Here is a 22,835-nt window from a genome sequence, read left to right as displayed (position 1 = left end):
AGGACTTCTTTGTATCCTTGGTTCATATTCATTGGTACTTGGCAGCTGTTGGGAAAGACGGCATTTTCAACTCAGAACTGTTACTCTTTAAGGTTTAATGTACAAGAGAAAACTCATGAAATCCTTAACAATTATGTGGCCAAAGTTGTTTATATCTGATTCACAAAAAGTAACTTAATGTTCTTTTCCTCTCCCCACCAAAAATAGTGAAAACAGAAACACCAACATATACACACACCTAACACAGAATTGAATGTTAATTTCTGTCTTTGACAAATCATCAACCTTGTTTTAGCCACAAGAGTAAACAAATCAATAGGGTGCTAAAATGGTTAGTATTTTCTACTGAGAGTTAACCTTCCCTGAGATGGGCACTGTGTTGGAGACACAGGCTTTGCTACTTTTTTCTCTTTGTGCCTCAATTTACTTATCCAGGATTTGTTGCCCAACTGTTGGAATTTTTGTATGATAGTAAAATGAGTTCTATATTTAAAACAATCATAACATTGCCTGGAGTGTAGTAATTGCTATGTTTATGTTGGCTATTCATGCCTCAAATAATAATAGCAGTGATGATTCATAACAATGCAATATAATATGACAGAATGGTCCTGAATAGCTTTACAAATTAAAGTCCTATCAGTTGAATGAAGTTTATGGAACGTATCTGCTCTACTTTTAAGTAGCAATGCAGCTTGAGAATGACTGGTAATATCGGTTTAACATCTGTGAGTGGCTCCAATCTTCCTTGTTAGTTTAATCAAATTCCATAGGGCTTTCTCAACATATCTAAGCCTAAACAATTCTCTGGGAATTTTCTGTCAATTTCAAACACACAGACACTCTTAGAATTCCTAGCCATTCCCCCAGCTACATGACCGAGTGTGTGCTGGCAAGATGCTTAGTCATCCCAGGGCCTTACGTCCTATGTAATACGTGCTCTGTGTGATCACGTAATCTATGTGCATGCATGGTGTAGCTATGTAAGCCTGTATGTGCATGTGTGGGGATAACTTATAAAAATGGGTTCCACCTATCCCTCCGTCCCTTCCTGCACGGTCATTCCCCATAGGCATATGCACACCCCTTCTGTTCCCTTCCCTTAATAAACCCTTATAGTGGGTTTTGCTATACCTTGTGGCTTTTCTTGCATGGTAAACATGCACCACTTAATGAATAACATTGCACTGCTTAATGAATAACAGACACTAGAAATACAAAACTCGTTTAGTGACTCCTAAAGTTATCTGTTCACAGGACAAAGGGAATTCAGGGCTCTGTTTTGGGATGGTCTTTTTTTCCTAAACTGATTCCTCTGTTTATTTGAATCAGAGGCATTCTTGTATTTTATACTTTTTTTCCATTTGTTCTTTTGTTCATTTGTGTTTGTGTGTGTGCAGATGTGTGTATATTTGTAAATTCCAGAGAACAACCTTAAGCATCTTTCCTCAGATATCTTCTACCTGATTATTTTAAGACAGGATCTCTCATTGACTTGAAGCTTGCCAAACAAGCTTGGTTGGATAGCCAGTCAGCCTCAGGTACTTGCCTGTCTCTGTGTCCCCAGTGCTCGGTTTATAATTACATCTTTGTACATGGATGAGTCTGGAGACTGAACTCATGATTCTCATGTTTTATCCTCTTTTAAAAATTGCTTTTTCTAGGAGAAATAGTCTTCCCCAAGGAAGAACACACCAATTAGCTATCCAATACCGAATGGTAAGTCCTGAAAACATACATGTAGGCAACATTATACACCATGAGTGAATGTGTCTGTGTGTGTGTGTGTGTAAAAGCAATGGATGATAAAAAGAGGCCATGAGTTTGAAAGAAAGCAAGAATGAATGAATACATGGGAGAATTTTGAGGGAGGAAAGAGAAGGGGCAATGATGTAATTATATCTTAATATCAAAAAGGAAAAGAAATAATTTTTAAAAATTACTTTTTCCTAACTATAATACATCACAAATCTGCCACAGTGATTATCAGGTTGTTCAGGGAAATGAGAGGGCAGATGATGTTATTAGATGGAGGGTAGTGGTGATTTTAGTCTAGCAAGAATACATTGGGCTTCTAGCATATTCAAAATGCTTAAATTTCATTATTGCAATTTTGTCAGCATTTATTCTAATGGACTGAAAGAATTAAAGTCCTGCAAATATGTGCATTTTTTCATAATTATGTTGTGCATTTCAGTGTATTCCTCCATTCAACACGGATGGATACTCAGTTCAAAAGTCCTGATAATTTGAAATACAAAATAAGATTATTCCAGGAGGGGTGCAGTGTGAATAGTCACTGGCAACAAATTGTGAGCTGGGTTTTGCTGGAAGTATGTACCTGGTGCTGCTGGTGGAAAGAACTAAGTGACGCTTTGCTGGGGTGAGAGGATCTTGGCAGTGGAGGGGGAGAGGGGTTTGATGGAACATATGAAGCTACCCAAAGGACACTGTGTGACATTCTCCATGGGACAGATGGGCAAGGCTCAGCGTGTTTGGGCTCTGTGTGTTTAATGAAAGCCTATCATAACAGACAGTCTATAAAACTACAAGAACAGTGTGATGAGTGGAGGGCTACATAGAGGGACCTAGTGGAATCCTACAGAGGTTACACAGCCCAGTTGCATATCATAAATACGGAAACAGCATAAGCAAAGTGGAGCTTTAGAGATATTTTGTAGTAAAAGTAAAAATAATTAAAATATGGTAGCAATTTTGTGCATACTAGAGAGACCCCGGGAACTGGTTAACACAGATGAGAAATGACGTGGCCTGATTCCAGGGGCAAGGCAAGCAGAGCACATCAGTTTGGACATCAGCCTGAGATGCCACTTGCTGCACTAAACACATTGCCGTCATCACTTCCCTTTAGTCTGAATGACAGCTATGTGGAGAGGAGGCTAGCTGGCCCCTCTGATGTCACAGATGAAGATGTTTATCAGTAGGGACGTGCATCCTCAGGCAGAGGCAGGAGGCTCCAAAGTTCAAGGCTGGACTCTGCAACTTAAAGAACTCTGCCTCAAAACAGAATGTAAAAAACGAAGAAACAAGAAAGAGATTCTGTCCAGGGAACTCTGATTTAGCTCAACAATAGAGCACTTTTTAACTTACGCAGGTTCTCTCTTCAATTCAGTACTGTAAAATAATAAAAAGAGATAAATGGAGTCTGTGCTGATTGCTTGATTATTTTCTTTGTACTTCTAAATCCAAGGTATCTGTAAATAATTTTATTATTGACTTTTGAAAGATTTTGATTCATATAAATGGAATTGGTCTCTGTATTGGTATGTTTATTGGCTTGTTTTTTAACACTACTATTTTTATTTTTACAGTTTCCTGTGTCTCTATACATTGATACCATCTTCAGTTCTACTGTTTCTTGGAATCTGTTTTAATAAAGCTTGTCTTATCTTCTATTTTCTTATTGTTGAACAATAGGTTGTTTTCTTTAAATGTATTATTTTTAATTATATATGTGTGTGTGTGTCTTTGTGTGGATATGTGCACATGAGTGTGGGTTGCTAAGTGGCCAAGGGCATCAGATTCCCTGGAACTGGAGTCATAGGTAGTTGTGAGCTGCCTGATGTGGGTGCCATGAATTGCACTCAAGTCCTTCACAAGAGCAGTAGAAGATTTGATCACTAAGCCATCTTACAACCACCAAAGGCTGTTTATTACGAATCAGTTTAGACAACAGATAAAAGCAAGCATACTTTCATTAAAATACCAAAATGGCATTGCCTAAATGTGCAGTTTTGTAATTTTTTTCCAAGAAAAATAATGTACAATACTTAAAGGGACAAAATGACTACATCTCCTTTTTGGAATTCTCAGTGCATAGCTTTTTTTTTATTTTTTATTTTTTATTTTTATTTTTATTTTTTTAACAAATAGCAGAGGCGCCGGGCGTTGGTGGCGCACGCCTTTAATCCCAGCACTCGGGAGGCAGAGGCAGGCGGATCTCTGTGAGTTCGAGGCCAGCCTGGCCTACCAAGTGAGCTCCAGGAAAGGCGCAAAGCTACACAGAGAAACCCTGTCTTGAAAAACCAAAAAAAAAAAAAAAACAAAAAAAAAAACAAATAGCAGAGGCATAGTGATTACATTTTCTGACAATGGCCAGTCTGCACAGATTCTCTTTTGCTAATAAGAATTCTATTTACTCTTAAATTGATCAGAAAGGAAGGCATGTTTTCTTATGAAAATGAAAAGCTGATTACATCACTAAGTAGTAGGCCATTTGCTCTTTGAATGGAGAAGGGTCATAGCCATTGGGCCACTGCTCGGTCTGCTTCAAACCAAACAACAGGGCTGTTTGAGCATCCAGCGCTCAAGCCATGAAGTGTACTTTCAATAATGCTCCCGTGGAACATTTTCAAGAAAGACATTGCTAACTGTTATCCATCTTCCTCAAATTAAAACAAGATCCTTTAATGACATACCCAGAAAAGATTTAACTGTGTGTATTATTAGTCCCTCCAAAAGGAACCTGAAGTCAAACTAGTAATTTTGCAAACCAAGTGCTGGGACTTGTGAAATATATTATTATAATGAAGCTGTTGGAAATTGTTTGCCAAAATTAATATTGGTCCAGCAAATGGCATAGCCACTCTTTCCTATTCTTTAGATACCAAAATTGATGTTTGTTTAATTTATTCCTAGTTGAGCCCGTGTCCCTGGGAATTGGAGAGAGTGGTTGAGACATCAAACACCAAGACCATCAACTCAGCAAAGCCTCCCTATGAGGAAAAGTGACATGATGGAAAATTCTAAAAGAAAAGGAGCAGAGAATGCTTGGCTCTGGGAAAGAACATAAAACAGAAAAGAGACAGTTAAAAGTACGATAAGTGAGTGAGCATGCTAAAGGTGACCAAGAGGAGGGGACACATAAATTACGTTGCGACAAGGAGGTTTCTGGAAGCGATGGAGAGGCTAACTTAACATAGAAAACAAAATACCCCCCTAGAAATTCTTGAGTGGTGGGTTGTATAATGAGATAGACTGGTAAAATCTAATTTAACAGTAATTGATAAGATGGATGTAAATGTACAGGGACATGAGACATGGGAGCAAACTAGAAATCAATAGCTGTAAATCGTGCACTGGGACAAAAATAGGGAGAAGAAGAGGGTGTTCATTACAGGGTTTCACGACTTTTTTTTTTAACTCAAATAAATTTTTCTTATTAAACTTTTCTCTCTGAAAATGAGAGATTTTTAACTTTCATTTTAATGAAAGACTTAATGACTTTTCCGTTGACTTAGTTGAATGGCAGTTCCAGACTAAATTATGTTCTTTTCTATACCAAAATCTGGGATTCTTTTTTGCTTGTATGTGTACGTATACATTGCATATACATGCCTGTTCTCACGTGTGTGTGCATGCATGTGAAGGATAGAGGCTTACCCAGGGTGTGTTCTTCCATTGCTGTCCATGGCATAAAAGTTGTGGAAGGATCTTTCACTCACACTGGGCTGGCTGATTTGGTTAGTCTAGGCAGCCAGCTTGGGATTCCTGTCTGCACTTCATACATACTGGGATTGCAGGCACGCTGTCATACATTCCCAGCATTTACATGGGTTCTGGGAACCAAATTCTATGGTCCTCATGCTTCAACAACAAATGTTTTATTTGCAGAGCCATCAGTCCAGCTCTGCGTGTGTGTGTGTGTGTGTGTGTGTGTGTGTGTGTGTGTGTGTGTGTGTGTGTGTGAGAGAGAGAGAGAGAGAGAGAGAGAGAGAGAGAGAGAGAGAGAGAGAGAGAGAGAGAGAGAGAGAGAGAGAGAGTCTTGACAGAGCTTGGAATTCCCTAGGTAGTAGGTAGTCCGGGCTTACCAAATTCATGATCCTCCTGCCTCAGGTTGCTGAGTCTTGGGGTTGAAGGTGAATCACCATGCCCAGGTGTTCTAAATATTTTAGACAAGTTATTTGTGATCCTTATAGAAAACTTATTAATAGTAACATACATATAGTAATAAAATATACTTTATAATATAATAAAATTGTATATTCCTCTACTAATAGAGAATTGAGGGTTCACAATGGTTAAGGAACTTACACAAGGTCATACAGGGCTAAATAGTACCATGTGACTCCATTCATGGCTGCTCTGAAATTAAACAACATTTTTTCTTCTCTATTAGAAGCTATAAATCCTCTTTACACTGACCAGCCCATTTCCACATCTCCAGATTGTAATTTTAAATTGGAGAATTAAGTAATGTGGGACTTTTTAAATTTTAAATCTGAGATTAAATTTCTTGAGACTGTGATTAAAGATTCCAAGTTAGATTTTTACAGATTAATAAAATAGTTTTTTTCTGCAAACTCAGCAATATTTTTCACAATAACTGTTCAACTCATTGGCACTTTTGATGAACAATTAAACGTTTCCCATTTCCTAATCTGCACTAGTCACCAAACATCATAAATAAAATAGATACAGAAAAAAGACCCTGCCTTCGCAGACAGCATTGCATTCAGAGTGTGAAAAAACGTGGTCCTCAGGACAGTTGCAGCCTGCTGCTTTGTATAACACTGATCTAAGCACAGGTTTGTTTTTACATTTCCAAATGGCTGAAATAAATTGTGAAAAGCAGCTGACAACACAGGGAAGCAGAGGAAATTTCAGTGTTGGCAACCATAGGCAAGGACAAGATGATATTAAAACACGGCAGCGGCTGTCTCACCATAACTCAAAGATTTCTTCTGCAGTGATTTGCTCAGAGTTGCAACAGAGACCTGGTGGTCCCTAGAGCCAAAAACATATGCTACCTAGCATTTTATACTTTTGCGACCTTATGGAAAAGCTGAAAGGACAGACTTGAAATAATAGTGCAGTGTGATATTCCTTCATGTTCTCAGCAGCAAAACTCACCAAGTGTTCCTCAAGATTCTTTTTCCCTCACAAAACTAGGATGTTGTGTATTTTCACAAAACTCAACAATATCTCATATATCACATTGTTTGTTTTAGAAAGATTAGATAAAATTAAAACAACTTCAATAAAATCATGTACAAATTCTTTTACGGAGTAAAAATAAGCTCACGTGAACACATACACATACAAACAAACACATAGAGGTTACAATAGTTAATAAAAAGGGGAAGTCTATAAATTTACAACTTCATGCTGCTCTCACTTCTAACACCTCACTGTACTGCTACTTCCAAACTCTGAATCCTTTGGAGAGGTGTCAACTGGACACAGAGACAGTCTTGACTAATTTTTGGGAAAAAGCCCATAAATATACTTTTTCATGTGTTTCTATATGATTATGTTGAAGAGTCACAGAACTCACATTTTAATTTTGTTTTGCAGATGTTGTCTCATTAGAATGGCTTTGATATTGTTTGTGGATGCTTTTCATCCAAGTGGTCATTGGATTGAAGTTCTATGACTCCCAAGGATCTAGAAAAACATGTCTGATGATATTTTAAATACAACATGCTTTCTTATCACTTGTTAAGTGGTGAGTTTTTAAAGTGGAATTGGGCACATTTATTAAGTATACAACAGTATAATAACTGTTTTGCTTGGGAATTTTAACACGTGTTATTGTGCAATCAGTCTTTTGAGGGTTGCTTAATTTCATACCCTTCTTTCTCTTTCATTTCTTAGGCCGTATCTGGGCTAAGGAAACACCATTAGGATAATCAACTCTTTGGATTGTCCATTTGTCCTGCTGCTGGCGCAGTTGTTTTATGATGAAATGCTGGCATTCAGGAGAGGAGATGAATGTCAATTTGCCAAATAACGCATTGCAATGACTTGTGGAAGACAAATGTTGGATCATCAGATATTTTTCATTTGAAATTAGTAGGTACTCCTTAGTCCTCCAATAAAGATCTGTTTGGGCCAGTGCCTCATACATTGCGTACTTGCTATTTGTTTCTCTCCTCCCAACCTACTCTCAGGAATACTTCAATACAGCCCTGGGTTCTTATTATGACTATTACTAGCTGCAAGATCTTATAATATTTTCATTATTAGTGAAATTTCTTCTTCCTCACAGGCTACCTGTTTTCAGTGCTGTGTGCCTGAGCTGATCGGCATGGTGTTTAAATGAGACAACTGTTATGACTAGCATTCACCATTTTCAGTTCATTTCCTTATTATACATAATTCTTAGAGGTAGGACCTCCTTACACACTCATTTACCTTGTAATATCATGCTGGTTTTTAACTTACTTTGAATTTAATGGAGATGAACCATAACCAGAAAGAATGGGAAATTTCCCACTTTTAAGTGTGTATAGGAGAGAGTAGTTTTCTATGTAGAAAATACTGACTTATTATTTAACTTAAATACAAGCACTAGCTATGGTACTCCTGTATTAGCCTGCTTCTCTTTCTATGGTTTTAGTTATCTTGAGTCAACTGGGGTCCAGAAATGTTAAATGGAAAATTCTAGAAAGAAATAATATATTTAAAATTATATACTATTCTGAATAGCATGGCACAATTTTGTACAAATAAGTCCTCCAAAGGACATGACCCAACTTTTCATCCAGTGTATCCATGCTGTATACACTACTTGCTCATTAGTTACTTACACATCTTAATTATCAGAATGGTGGTTATGGTGTCACAGTGCTTGTGTTCAGGTAAGCTTTATTTTGGTATATGCATCTATATTATATATCATATTGTATTAGTCAGGGTTCTCTAAAGGAAGAGAAATTATAAGTAAAATAAAATATGTATGTGAATGCGCGCGCGCGCACACACACACACACACACACACACACACACACACACACACGTGGATATATTAGAATGGCTTACAGGCTGTGGTCTAGCTAGTCCAGCAATGGCTGTTTATCACAAGAAGGTCCAAGAATCCAGAAGTTGTTCAATCCATGAGGCTGGATACCTCAAAAGGTCTTCAGTATATCCCAGAGTCCCAGTGAAGTAGGCTGTAATCCCAATGAAGGAACAGATTTACTAGCAAGACCAAAAGAGAGAGAGAGAGAGAGAGAAGAGAGAGAGAGAGAGAGAGAGAGAGAGAGAGAGAGAGAGAGAGAGAGAGAGAGAGAGAGAGAGTTTTTTTCTTCCAAGTCCTTTATAAAGGCTGCTAGCAGAAGATGTGGCCCAGAATAAAGGTGGATATTCCCACCTCAAAAGATCTGGATGAAAGATGTTATCTTTCCACCTCAAAGATCTGCATTAAAAGTGAATCTTCCCACTTCAAATGATTTAATTAAGAAAAAACTTCCTGCTGGGCGGTGGTGGTGCATGCCTTTAATCCCAGCACGCAGGAGGCAGAGCTAGGAAGATCTCTGTGAGTTCAAGGCCAGCGTGGTCTACAGAGCGAGATCCAGGACAGGCACCAAAACTACACAGAGAAACCCTGTTTCCAAAAAACCAAAAAAAAAAAAAAAAAAAAAAAAAGAAAAAAAAAATTCCCTTACAGGTGTGCCCAGACATTTAAGTTTTAGTTAATTCCAGATTCAGTCAAGTAGACAACCAAGAATAGCCATCATGCATATTTTAATTTTATTTATATGATATATAGGGGTTTACATCATGTGTATATATATATATATGTGTGTGTGTGTGTGTGTGTGTTTGTATGTATGTATATGGTTCTTTACTATCAGTGGCTTAATATGTATACTCAAGAGTCTTGAAATATCCTCACAGATGGATTACTCTATATCAATCAGGCTCTTCCATGAATCATTTTATCAGAGTATGTATGAACTGATTATCTGTAAGTATTGTATAAGTTATTTATTAACACTTTTTTAAAATGTTGATTATAGTTTTGAACATGGGAATTTGGATGCGTGTGTCCCTGTTATTTCTCAGTACCCACTTTCACCTTCATTATTTACCATGAATTTACATCTCAGGTTAAGTGGCCTACACAGATCAACTACCATTCTTTTTACAGCAAAGAGAGCCAATGTTTAGAGCTATGCCTAGAGTATGGAAGACTGCAGTGTTTTTTAAATTTTTTGCTCAATTCAAAATTTCTGTGTGCATATTTATGTACCTTCTTGTCTGTCTGTTCACCGCTTGTTTGCAAGTATGCAGGAAGCCAGAGGTGGGAATCAGATCCCTTGGGACTGGAGCTACAGGTTACCATGAAGTGCTTGATGTGGTGCTAGGAACAGATGGTCCTTTGCAAGGGTAGCAAGTGCTCTTGACCTCTAAGCTCTCCTTCTATCCCGGAGTGCACTGTTTTGATACTCATAATGATACCCAAATTATCCAGCAATGCATTGCTTTCCTAGTTAGATTTAGACTGGAAATGATAAAACATCAAATGTCTCCTTATCAAAATGTTTTAAAAATGGAATATAACATTGTCTAGCTTGAGTTAAGGATCTGAGGATTCATAAGTCTCAGTATGTATTGTGTTTGTTTCATGGATGTTCTTGGGTCTATGGTGCATTTCCCCTCATGCACTTAATAGCATTTACACTTTAAAATCCTGCTAAGAACTGTGGTCATAAGAAGGTGAAGGGAAAAAAAGCCTAAGCTCTGAATTAACTTTGTACAACTATTGAGTGATTCACAAATGTGCACGAATGCATATATTGCTGAGGAGTGGCTACTTGACATTAGTTGCTTCTCACCTTCATTATTGTTTTAGTATAGGTTCTAATTTACACAGAACTCTTAGGACTTGGTTAGATGGGATCTGTGTACTTCAGAAAACAATCAACTTTGAGTCTTTTTCAGAGTAAAAGGCTACAGTTTAGAATAGGAATGATCCAAGAAAAATTAGCCTTGGAACTGGATCCTTGCCTCTGAGCCCTTTTGATAGATATTGAGATGTTTGAAAGGGGATCAATGATCATCACACATCCTAAATTTATCGAAGGAATGATTGTGTGATATTTAACTGTGTCTCAGTACTCACAATGGCAGAAAGTTTTTTCTTAAAACAGAGAATGACAGTTATCCTGACTTTTTAACTCCACAGTTTTTAAAAGCCTGTAACTTATTCTCTTATACATATAACCCACATGCCACATCCATTGAGAATTTGACATGGAATCCCACTTAAAAGCAAGATATGGAGATGAGCATGGTGTTGCACGCCTCTAATTCAACCACTGAGGGGGAAGAGGCAGGAGGAGCCTTTAAGCTTGAGACCAACAAGAACTACATAGTAGATTTTAGGCTAGCCAGGACTACATGGTAAAAACCTCTCTGGAAGACAAGCAAAAGAGAACCACCAAAAACAACACAAGAGCAAGATACTGATACCTTACACATACACATAATGGTTAGTAACTAAAATATTAACACACATGAAATAAAAGACTTCTGTGAAGTGGCCCTGGAGGAGATAGCAGTTTCTTTGAAACGTGGAATGTGTGTCAGTTATAATTGTTTGTGGAATGGTTTTGCTGAAGGACAATACAATCAGAAAAAAGTGCTGTTCTTCCCTGGTAATTGCCACATCTCCTTTCTTGCCCACCCAGTTTGACCGGTGGACATGACTGCCAGGAGTTTTGTTTCCTTGAGAATAATGACTGAGTTTACACCATTTGGTGGAAGAAAGCTATTAAATAAATGGATATGTGATCTAATCTATATGCTTTTTAAGAAGCTTCATATCTATCTATCTATCCATCCATCCATCTATCTATCTATCTATCTATCTATCTATCTATCTATCTATCTATCTATCTATACATACATACATTACTAATCTAAAAAAGTAACTTGTCTGATTTTTAATCACATTTTGAGTCCGAAAAAATATATATCTGAACAAAGAAGCTGAATAACTCTGTTTAAGCCCCTTGGCCTCTAGGAGGATCCTCTTGCCTCCACATTCTAGGCTACTCATTTTTTAATTGTCCAAAGAGCTATTGCATGCCTTGTGTTGTTAATGTACATAGTGTAAGGATTCTGTCCCTAATTATGTCATCAGCCTGCGACAGCGTCCCAGTCTAAAAAGTGGTGGGCCCTCTGTGAGTCCCTCTCTTTCCTTTCCTCTCCTTCCTTCCGTCAGCCCTCCTCTCTCCCTCTCCCTCTCCCTCTCCCTCTCCCTCTCCCTCTCCCTCTCTGTCTCTCCCTTCCCCCCCCCCCAATAAAGCTCTAAAAAGGTAACCATGGCTGTGATTCTTCCAATCAGCATTCTCCTCCACCGGCATGGCCACCGCAGGCGGCAGCCAGCCACGATGAGCAGCGCCACAGCATAACCAACACTTAGGAACGGTGTAGTAAGTCTTGAGTACTTGTGTTTGAGTAAATTTTGACAAAGAAGTCTTCATAGGGGAAAACATTTTGTGCACACAATGGAATTTGGAAGAATAAGAACAGGATGGATCACCTATATGATGGAGCAGGACCAGCATAAGAAGAGGAGGCTGGGTCCTGGGAGGTACCTCAGTCTATGCTTGCCATACAAGCATGGGGACCTCATTTTGATTCCCAAAATCCACAAAAAGTGCCAAGCATGGTGGTCCACTCTTATAAGCCCAGTGCTGGAGAGAGAGAGCAATGATGATCCCTGGGTCTTGCTGGTCAGCCAGCCTAGCCTAAATGACAGGTCCAGGACCCATTGAGAAACTGTCTCAAAGGTCTCAAAGATGTGTAATGCCTGGGAAACCAAACCTGAAGTTGTCCTCTATCCTCCACATGTAAGCACAAATGTTATATCTGAACACACACACACACACACACACACACACACACACACACACACACACACTGCAGAGGCCAGAGTATTCAAAACTATTTGTGTTGCTGGAAAGGGGGAGCACTGCTGTTCTATGGTAGCCTTAATATAAAGGAGTCTGGAAAAAATAATCTTGAATGGCAGACAGATTTTTAAAATGAGATTTAAGGGAAAATGAAGTTACAATGAGTACAGAAGAAGTTTCTTCTAATCCTGCTGCTTCTTCGGGGGTGGGAGGGTTGTGGGGGGAACAGGATGTACCATCACATTTCAAATCCTCGACTTCCACTTTTGAGTTCGACAATGCTTCTGTGTTTTCTTAAGATTTCCCAGAAGTGAAGAGAGGCTGGACTGGAAAAAGGAAGTTAAACAATGATTTGCTCAATTTGAAAGCAACATCACTTCATCACATGAGCTTAAACCTTTCCCAAATGAGACACTCCTGCCTTGCACCACCATCCCCCTTCCCAGTAAATCTACCCAGAGGAACAGTAAGGTCAGCATAATTAATTACCGATCCTTCATTTATTATTGGCTGGCTTTTTGCTAAAATGAGTGATTAGGTTTCTCAGGGCAGATTGCTATCTGTGTTACTGGCTAAGGGGGGCTCCTTCATACTCTTTCAGGACCAGTAGCTGGTTAGGAAAACAAATGATCTCACCCTGTTGTGCTGTCTTCCTGACATTATGTTTTAACATAGAGGTAAGGTCAGGTGACTTGATCCATTTTCCTTTTTATATTTTCCTCTTTATGGATCAAAACACAACAGAAAAATTAGATTGTGTTTTGACACTTCATTTTTGCTGTTATTCACTGTAAAAGTAATATTTGTTCTTAAATAAATATAAGAGACCAAAAAGAAGGTGGGAAATTACTGATGGTCACATTTCACACACACACACATACACACACACACACACACACACACACACACACACACACAACTTCAATATTTTCTCTTGATTTTGAAAAACTTTTAAAATTCTTCTGCTCATTATTTTGGTGGGTCTCAAGGAAATAGTTCTTGGGAGTTGTTGATTTTTTCAGTACTACCAAACTGGGCATTCTTCAGAAGTTACTCAAGTCCGAAATATTTCAGTTGAGTTAAACTTTAACCAGCCCTAGTGACTAGTTTATACACTGTAAAACTTGGTGGAGTACTTTGTATCAGCAAGTACCACAAGCCCAGAATCCTGGAGCCTGCATTGCCTTTGTTACTCAGATATAACAGGGTGTTTTTTCTCTTAAGTATTCCAGACATGTTCTTATTTGAAAGCTTTGCATATTATCCAAGGACTTCTGTATCTAAACTATGTTAAAGACACATAGAAAAGGAATGACGTCATGGATTTTGTCAGCTGGGTTTTGTGTTTAGCTAACGCCGATGAGTCATAGTCTTGTGACCAGCCAGGCACCTTTCCAAGCAGAGGCTGTTAAGATCCTTGACAACAGAACCTGTAGATGTTTTGAAGCGGAGATTTCAACAAGTGACCTGCCTGCTTGGTCATACCAGGTTCTGTGGGGAGGAAAAAAAATGTCCTTAGTCCGGATGAATAACAAAACACCAACCAGGAGATTGAAGTTAGTAAAGCTGACTCACTTCCTGGTTTCCAGATGAAAGGAGTTGTCCAAGAAATGACTCTCACAAGGAAATACTTCCCTCAATTGACTAGCTGTGTCTTTTTTAAGCTTGATTGACTATCACGGTGGCCTGTCAGTAGTTTGGTATGTTGAAAAGTAAAACTTAATTATTAAATAATTCTATGTATTAAGAGGTAGCTCCCTCAATTTGTGAGAACTGCTGACTTCAGAGAGCCCTCAGAAGAAATGGCTGTGTTGTATAAGCATGTGTCCTGATGACTGAAAAATCCCCCAGTTAGTGAGGTATGGCAGCAATGTAAGTTTCCTTATTATTGTTTTTAAAAAGCAGCACTTATTTGGCAATACTGTAATTGCTAACCTGCAATGTGTTTATCTGAGAGTCTCAACTGTGTTTTCTCTAAAACCAGGTCACATGGAGGATGAATGTAGACCAAGAAGGCTGTGCTGGAGGAAGCTCAGAAGGGTCGAGCTGGAGGTGCACTCACCGTTGGTATCCGGAGAGGGTAGAAGCACACAAGGCTGTGGACTTTTCAGCTATGTTGTGTTAACAGACTGACTCAGCAGGAGGTGCCTACATGGGAAAGAGACAGTCTATCTTCACTGCAGCCCCCACAAGGACATTATGGGAAATCAGGAAAATTCTGCCTCCCTGACTTGCTGTGACTTGCTGTATTCCCCTGGGTACTGATCAGGCTACATTCCTCAAGGCTAGTTGGGAACATATTTATTTAAAAAAAAATACAGGAAGACAAACATGTTGAGAGAAAAATATCTAATCAGTTCCTCTGATAATTATCAAAAGTCACAGCTAGTTTCCTTCTGAACTCAATGTCTGTTGTTATTGTTTGTTTTGTTTTGTTCTTTTGAAACAGGGTCTCACTCTGTAGATCTGGCTGCCCTAGAACGCCCCACACTGACCAAGGCTGAAACTCACAGAGATCTGTCTGCCTCTGCCCTCCTCTACAGCTCTGAGATTCAAGTCATATCGCCATACTGAGCCTAAACTCCATTCCAATAGCACTTTCTAAAAGTGGGACTAGAACTATAAATAAGAATTCCCACTTTCATTCATTTCTAATGCACTCATTACTCTTCCTTAACTCTCTCCCTGCTTGGTATGTCTGCTTCTGAATTCTCCTATAATTCTAATAGTTGTATGATTCTTGTTATTGAGAAACCACAAATTGTAAAGCATATTAGACAGGGCACATTCAAAAATAACCGTCCTTCCTGCTGTTTGGCTAAAGCCACTTGCTTGTTTGGGGTTGCTAATGGGAATAAGTGAGTATGTGTGATTACCTCTAGAGCCAGCTTGTTTGCTCAGAGGGAAAATTCATGGACCGGCCACAGGCTACATTCCAGAACATTAGCCAACCACTCTGCAGACTTCTGCAGCTGGGTCCTAGAACTGTCTGCTAACAAGACTGGAAAGGCTATGAGCCTGTAAGGCAGGGGTCCTTTTACCGGAGGTCAATCCAAGCGCTAATTAACTAGTCTTGTTTTCTTTATTGTTGTTGTTTTGTGACAGTCTTGTTTTGTAACTCAGGCTTGCCTCAGATTCACTATGTAGCCTAGGCTGTCCTCAACCGCCTAAATGCTGGGATTGTAAAGAGTATGTCTTCATGCATGGCAACGGGAGTTTTGTTTGTTGAGACAGGTTCCTATGTAGTGCAGAATGGCCTCAAACTCACTATGCAGCCCATGACGACCTTGTACTTTGAAGCCCTTTGCCTTCACCTCCCAACTGCTGAGATTACAGTGCTATGATGCCTGGTCTGTGCTTTGCTGGGGATAACAAGAAAGGGCGTCGTAAATGTTAGGCAAGCATTCCATGGAGCTTCATGCCGAGCCTTCAACAAAACCTTTCATAAATGATTCCTTACTGCTCTTGGATTCTTGACAGAAAGCTCCTAATATTTTTAGTTTCTGGAAATTCATGGAAATTTCTTTTTTAAAAAAAAAAGACTTCTGGGGCTGGAGAGGTTACTCAGTGGTTAAAAGTATCACTGCTCTTCCAGAGAATCCAGGTTCAATTCCCAGCCATGTATGACAGCTTTCAACTGACTGTAACTCTAGCTCTAGAGGATCCAATACTCTATTCTGGCCTCTGTGGACACCAGGCATGCAAGTGGTGCACAGATGTACATGCAGACGAAACGTGTGTGTGTGTGTGTGTGTGTGTGTGTGTGTGTGTGTGTGTGTGTGTATAAATGATTTTTTAAATTCATTTAAGAAAGTACTTCTGTGCTTAGCAAATGCTTCTACCAGTGAACTTGCATCTGAATGTTATGTTACAGGACAGTGGTTGAGGAATAATTGCAAATATAACAGAGCCCAGAACATGCTGCTTCTTGTTTTCCTTAATGGCTCCGAGACCCAGTGGTATAGTTCCACAGCTGGAATCTGAGAGTCTCATTGATCATCAGTGAATGTAGTAGCTGGGATCACAGGAGACTGTTGCCCCTGTTTACCTCTCACAGAGCTGTTTATAAATTGGACACCTGTAATTAGATCTGTGTCACAGAGGAAGCTTTCAGATAAGAGTGCATTAGAAGAAAAAAACAGTTTCTTGATTAGCTTTGATGAGGACTCAAAATTCACAAGCTGAGGCGCTCACCCCTACTTAGCTGTAGCTGGAAGTGAAGCCTTTGGGGAGGCAGCAAAATGAAGTTTAAATGAGGTTGTAAAAATGAAGCCTTGATCCAATAGGACTTGGATCCACCAAAGGGCTCTTCTCCTTCTTGTAAACAGAAGACAGGCCTTATGAGGAAGAGAAGACATAAACTCTGATAGCAACTTGACCCGAGAGGTCAACAATCTAGAACTGTGAGGATATAAGTTTCTGTTGAGGCAGGCAAGTAAAGGAGGCATTTTGGTACCCTGGCACCTCCATTAGGTTCTTGAGTTGTATACTCCCTTCCCCCATAATAATGCACTTGGCAACCTAGTACCTTCACCAACACGTATTATACATACTCACCCTTCTCCAAACAATGCACCCAGCAAACTCAGAGCCCATCAAACCCACATATGCATTTATCTCTAAGCTAATGGTTCTCAACCTTGCTAATGCTATGATCCTTTTATGTAGTTCCTCATGTTGTAGTGACCCCAACCATAAAATTATTTTTGTTGGTACTTCATAAGTATAATTTGCTACTGTTATGAGTTTGAAAGGGTGGTTTGACCCCAAAGGAGTTGTGACCCACAGGTTGAGAACCACTGCTAAATATTCCCATCTTTGAACAATGATATAACTTTCTCCATCCCTGGTGGCAATCAAATTTAGATAGTTTCTATTTAAGTATATTCCCGACACATCTGAGTACAAAAAGTAGAAGGGCCTGAATTGGGTTCGGTTCATGTGTGGTAAAGCCAAACTGTGTCCTCTAGTAACTTTCTGTGGAGAACCCACTATTTATCATCTTATGCCTATGTATAATTGGGAGCACACATAATTTAAATGAGGGTCTACACACACAGTAGAGAAATGATTATGTAATCTATCACTCAAAATAGAGAACCACCCAAACTATGTCCTTTGGAAACCATCTCCTATTTCTCTCAGACCCCATACAAAGAGACTTTAGGCTGTAGCTTGCTTGGGTTCTTGAGTATCTTCCCTTCTGTGGTTCACTGTCAATCAGTCAAGACAGTTATCTCTTTGATCTGTACTGTTGCTTTGTTCCACATAAAATTGTCTTGTTTTTTTTTTTCTTCTTTTTCTTTCTTTCTTTTTTTAATCTATGTTAGCTCTTATTTTGAAGTTAGAGCTAAGGGGCTAAGGACCTGGAAATACTCACATTAGACTGTGACCTCTTCTAACAGTCACCATGCTCGTGGCATTGTATTACAGCATCTTAGACCAGGATGCCTTCTTCAACTCCCTTAATAAAAGGAGATGTCTTCTTCCTCTTTGAGGCTCTTGCCTGAGTTACTAGGAAGCAGTTTGCAGTTAGATCTGAGGATGTATTGCTTCTACCTCCTCTAAGTCTTAGCCAAATTACTTGCATGAGAGATAATTTGCCAGTTTGTACCTGAGTCCTGAAAGACTTTGTTTCTGGTTTGGTTTCAGAATCAGCAGGGAAAATAAGAATTATTATGCATAATCCTGGCTATTTTGAGATAGGTGAGTGGTGTTTATTTTTCTCTGGAATGCTCCAACTAATTATCTCTGATCTGACCTTCAACTTTCAAATCAAGATAAAATGGAATATGACCTTCAGATTCTACAAAAGGAATTTTAATTTTCCTCAAAATGAAGGTGTTTATTAACCTAGAATTCAAATCCCATCAAACTCTCTGACACTTGACTAGCCTTCTTCATCCTTTCCTCTTTATTTATAATAGTTTAATCTCTTCATAGGAAAAATGGAAAACAAAGCCATTGAACCAGAGGATTCCTCTGCACTTTAACAGAGCTCCTTTTCTCAGAATGGAATAAATTTAAGGGGAGGAACAACTTTCTTTTCTCTGGCTTCAAGATTTAATTTGTGATGGGATTTTTCAAGTTAAGGCTGTACTCAATAAGAGACTTGGGATGTAGCTTAGTTGGCAGAGTACTTACCCAACAAGCATAAAGTCCTGGGTTCAATTCCCAATATTGAGTCAACCTAGGTTGGTAGCACATGCCTCCCATTCTAGTACCTGAGAGATGGAGGCAGGGGAATCTGAAGTTCAAGGTTATTTTGGCTGCAGAGTTTGAGGATAGTCTGGGATACATGAGATTTTTATCTTGGAAAAAATAATTTAAAGACAATCAGCAAATAAAGGTTATGTAGACTAATACTTCAAGAGATTGACACTCGGTAGTTGTGCTCCTAGAAAGGATTTGTCTATCGTATTTTTAATTTGTATTTCTAACCAAAAATGGCCCTGTGTGTTTAAATTAAGGTTCTACCTGGAGGGAATTGAATCATGAATTACTATTTCTACTAAACTGCAAAAGCATGTGTTAGTTCACACTATGCATATGAACATTTAATGCTGATTCAACGTTAATGTTCAGAAATTTATTATGCATATTATTATCTACTGCATCTGAATTTTATAAAGATATTTAATTTTGTTTCCATTATCATTTTATTAAGGCATAGCATGGGATTTAAAAAGCTTGATGACAGACAGTCTCGTCATCTAGAAGACCTTGTATCATTGAGCTGAGGACATAGACCCAGTCTCTGAAAGCAAAGGCAGTTAAATACATCAATTTGCAGGAAACTTGACTAGAAGCCAGAAAGCCCACCATTCAAAACTGAACCCTTTGGCTCATTGCTATAATCCCAGCACTTGGGAAATAGAGGCTGGAGGATCAAGAGTTCAATGCCAGTTTGGGTTACATAATGAGTTTGAGGCCAGCCTGAGCTACAAGAGAGAGACCCTGTGAAAGAAAGAGAGAAAGAGAAAGTGTGTGTGGGGGGGTGGGGTACAGACAGGCAGACAGGTACAGACAAACAGCGATTGATGCATAGAGAGAAATGGGGAAAAATAAATGATTCCTGACCTGGATAATTCATCCACTCCTTTCTTCCCCATGAAAACAAAATCATTATTTGAATATTGATAAAAAAATATGTAACATTACAAAAGTTTTATTTGGGTTGTTTATTTTGGTGAATGCTTAGGAAACCTTAGCCATGAAACTTGATTCTTTTGAAACTACTCTGCGTTTAACATAGTTGGTAGTACATTCAACTGCAAGGTGCAGAGCACAAAACTCATATATGAACATACATACACAAACACACAAAGAGAAATAATAAGAAAAGGACATAAGTTTTTAAAAATGACTTCTCAAATGCATGCATCTCCTGTTCACTGTTTTGAATGCAGGAAGACATTTAGTAGCATATCTAGAAGCACACACGCATGCACGCTCACACAAGAATGTACACACACACACACACACACACACACACACACACACACACACACACACGCAAATAATAAAAGACCAAAACAGAAAACCCAAAGCTATATGCCAAATTATTGGGTATTGCTGTTTTAAACCATTCTGGAAGTAGCATACATAAACTCTTCAGTGCTGATTCCGAGATGAATTGCACAATGGCCAGATCTATTAGACAGAGGAAGCACTCAAAAATACTAGTGTGTACTAGAGAGGTGGATCAGCAGTTAAGGGCACTTAGGGCTCTTGCAAGGATGTGAGTTCTGTTCCAAGCATATAGGGAGGCTCCCAACCACCTCAAACTCCAGCCTCAGGGAATATAACCCCCTCTTCTGACTTCTGTGGGTACAGTGCTCACATGCATAAACCCTCATGTTATCATACATACACATAATAATTTTTAGAAAATATTTAAAAAAAACTTGTGGTTTTGTTTCTTTAATTGTAGAACACAAATGCATAAACATGATTTGTTAACAAGGGATAACAATAGAGGACACACACACATGCACCTTAGAGTCATGGTTTTTTTTTTTTTTTTTTTTTTTTGGTTTTTCGAGACAGGGTTTCTCTGTGTAGCTTTGCGCCTTTCCTGGAACTCACTTGGTAGCCCAGGCTGGCCTCGAACTCACAGAGATCCGCCTGGCTCTGCCTCCCGAGTGCTGGGATTAAAGGCGTGCGCCACCACCGCCCAGCTAGAGTCATGTTTTAAACATAGATTTCAGCTAACAGACTTAAAAACTCAAAGCATTTATTGCCACAAGCTGTAAATAAATAGTAAAAGGCTGAATTCTTTGAAACATGTCAAATGTATGAGCATTTAAGAATCAGGGGACCTGGGGAGATAGGCTAATGGGTAAAGTACATCCTAAATGAGCATGAGGATATGAACACCCATATATAAAATCTGGGTGTAGCAGAACACATTTGTCCCCCCATTGTTGGGGAAGTAGAGATAAGAAGAGCTCTGGAACTCCCTGGCCAACCATTCTAGCCAATTGATGAGCTCCATGTTCAGGGAGAGACCATGTCTCAAAATAAATGAATAAATCAATAAAATAAAATAGAAGGGCTTGAGAGATGGCTCAGTGTTTCAGAGTACATACTGCTCTTCAATGAGACTCAACTTTGGACCCCAGCGCCAGGGGGATCTGAAGCCTCTGCTCTCCAGAGATAGTTTCCCTTGTTTGCACCTCTCCATACACATAGTTTAAAAATAACCTTAAAAGTGGAGAATGACTTAGGAAAATGCCTAACATAGACCTCTGGCCTCTGAAGGTCTTGAATACATGTGCATATAGATCTGTGCATATGAACATGTACATCAACACACAAATAAAAAGAGAAAGAGTCAGAAATTAATAGACATTTTTGGATAATTTCTCAGCCAGATGTATCGTCTGTTCAAGGTCTTGAAAGGAGGAAAACATTACAGTAATGATATTGCTAGCAATGCAATTGACATTTGACATTCACTGACTGTCTGTTCTGTGCCAGGCATAACAATAAGTACTGCAAACACAATGCCAGGCCTAATCCTGACCATAGCTTTATGAGCTAAGTTTTTATTGTATGCTGATCATACAGATATGGGAATAGAATGACAGAAGCAAACACATCTCTTCATTTGTCCAACATTACACTACTGGTCAGTGATGGGCATATAATTTGACCTCTGGCTCCCCAGACAACACTTATTAGGAGGCTGGCAAGTAAATTCAATGTTTTTATGCTCCATGAAAAAAAAAATCATTCTTGGATTGAAGAGAGCTAATTTTTGCCATTGTTACAAGTCTAACTTAACCTATATTTGCAAAAGACCCAAGGGAATATATTAACAGAAAATTCGTTCAAAGAGTGAAGATGTGAGAAAAGAATGAAAGAGGTTAATGCATGTTATTTACTACCTGTTAGGCACAGGCTACACTATCTTATATGTTTGTATGCGCTTAGTGTTTTCTTTCTCCAAGCAGCCGTAGAGGGAAATGGTTCTATTATTTTTAATAATTTATAGTTACTAAAAATAGCTACAGAGAAGTTTAAGTCCATGTCCATGGTCATAGATGTGAAAAGTAATGCATGAGGATTTTAACACATAGGTAGTCAGGTTCCAGATTCTGTGTTCTCATCCACTGTGTCACCCTCTCCCCGCCTCTATGTGCTTCCTAAGCAGGAGCCCATAAGAGGAAGAGATGGGGCTGTGTACAGACTGATAGCTCATCTTTCCAGCATGCTTCATCACGTGCCTGCAGTGTATTTTCACACTAATCCTTACAGCGTTTCTATGAAGTGGTCATAGCATTATTCCCTTCATAGGTGATGGTTCTAAAATCCAGATCATCAGTGCCTATGACTCTACTTACCGAGAAAGATGGGATTTGAAGGTGGACATTCTACTATGGTACAACACTCTATACAGAGCTAATCTTTTCAGCTCTGATTATATTTAATAAAATTCTTACATACACAACATTTTTAGGAAAGAAAGAGCTCTATCCAGCTTATTACATAAATACAGCTGTTCTCAGCACTGTGTGCAATGCACTTACACTGATTTTGAGAAAAGCAGCCATGCCCAGCCTCTTCCTTAATCTCCTCTATCCAGAAGCAAGTAGTTTTAAACCTGTCTTTTGTTTCTTAGTTTTAAACCTTTTAAGTGTCCTCTTGGTACTTTTAACAGAG

The 22,835-nt window shown here is 38.9% G+C and overlaps 2 long non-coding RNA genes across 5 annotated transcripts in view; one reads left to right on the top strand and one right to left on the bottom strand.

The window, feature by feature from the left end:
- The window catches only part of LOC121829543 (uncharacterized), a 47,771-nt gene that overhangs the window by 12,120 nt on the left and 12,816 nt on the right, over nucleotides 1–22,835 (bottom strand). The window contains exon 3 of one of the 4 annotated variants that reach the window (XR_013051479.1): nucleotides 5,832–5,902. The exons of 1 other annotated variant lie outside the window; for it this stretch is intronic. This is a non-coding gene — a long non-coding RNA (uncharacterized LOC121829543). Of the gene's footprint in view, nucleotides 1–5,831; nucleotides 5,903–12,788; nucleotides 12,995–14,717; nucleotides 14,817–22,835 lie in introns of those variants that run through there. 2 more of the 4 variants (XR_013051478.1, XR_013051481.1) reach the window with 2 other exon arrangements.
- LOC121829544 (uncharacterized) lies at nucleotides 13,976–21,222 on the top strand. The gene is made up of 2 exons (XR_006072467.2): nucleotides 13,976–14,540; nucleotides 14,653–21,222. It is a non-coding gene; the product is annotated as an uncharacterized LOC121829544 (long non-coding RNA).

This window comes from Peromyscus maniculatus, chromosome 5 (assembly GCF_049852395.1).
Source record: "Peromyscus maniculatus bairdii isolate BWxNUB_F1_BW_parent chromosome 5, HU_Pman_BW_mat_3.1, whole genome shotgun sequence".
NCBI classification, from domain to species: domain Eukaryota; kingdom Metazoa; phylum Chordata; class Mammalia; order Rodentia; family Cricetidae; genus Peromyscus; species Peromyscus maniculatus.
Note: the sequence above shows the minus strand (reverse complement) of the source record. Positions and strands in the feature narration are given on the sequence as shown.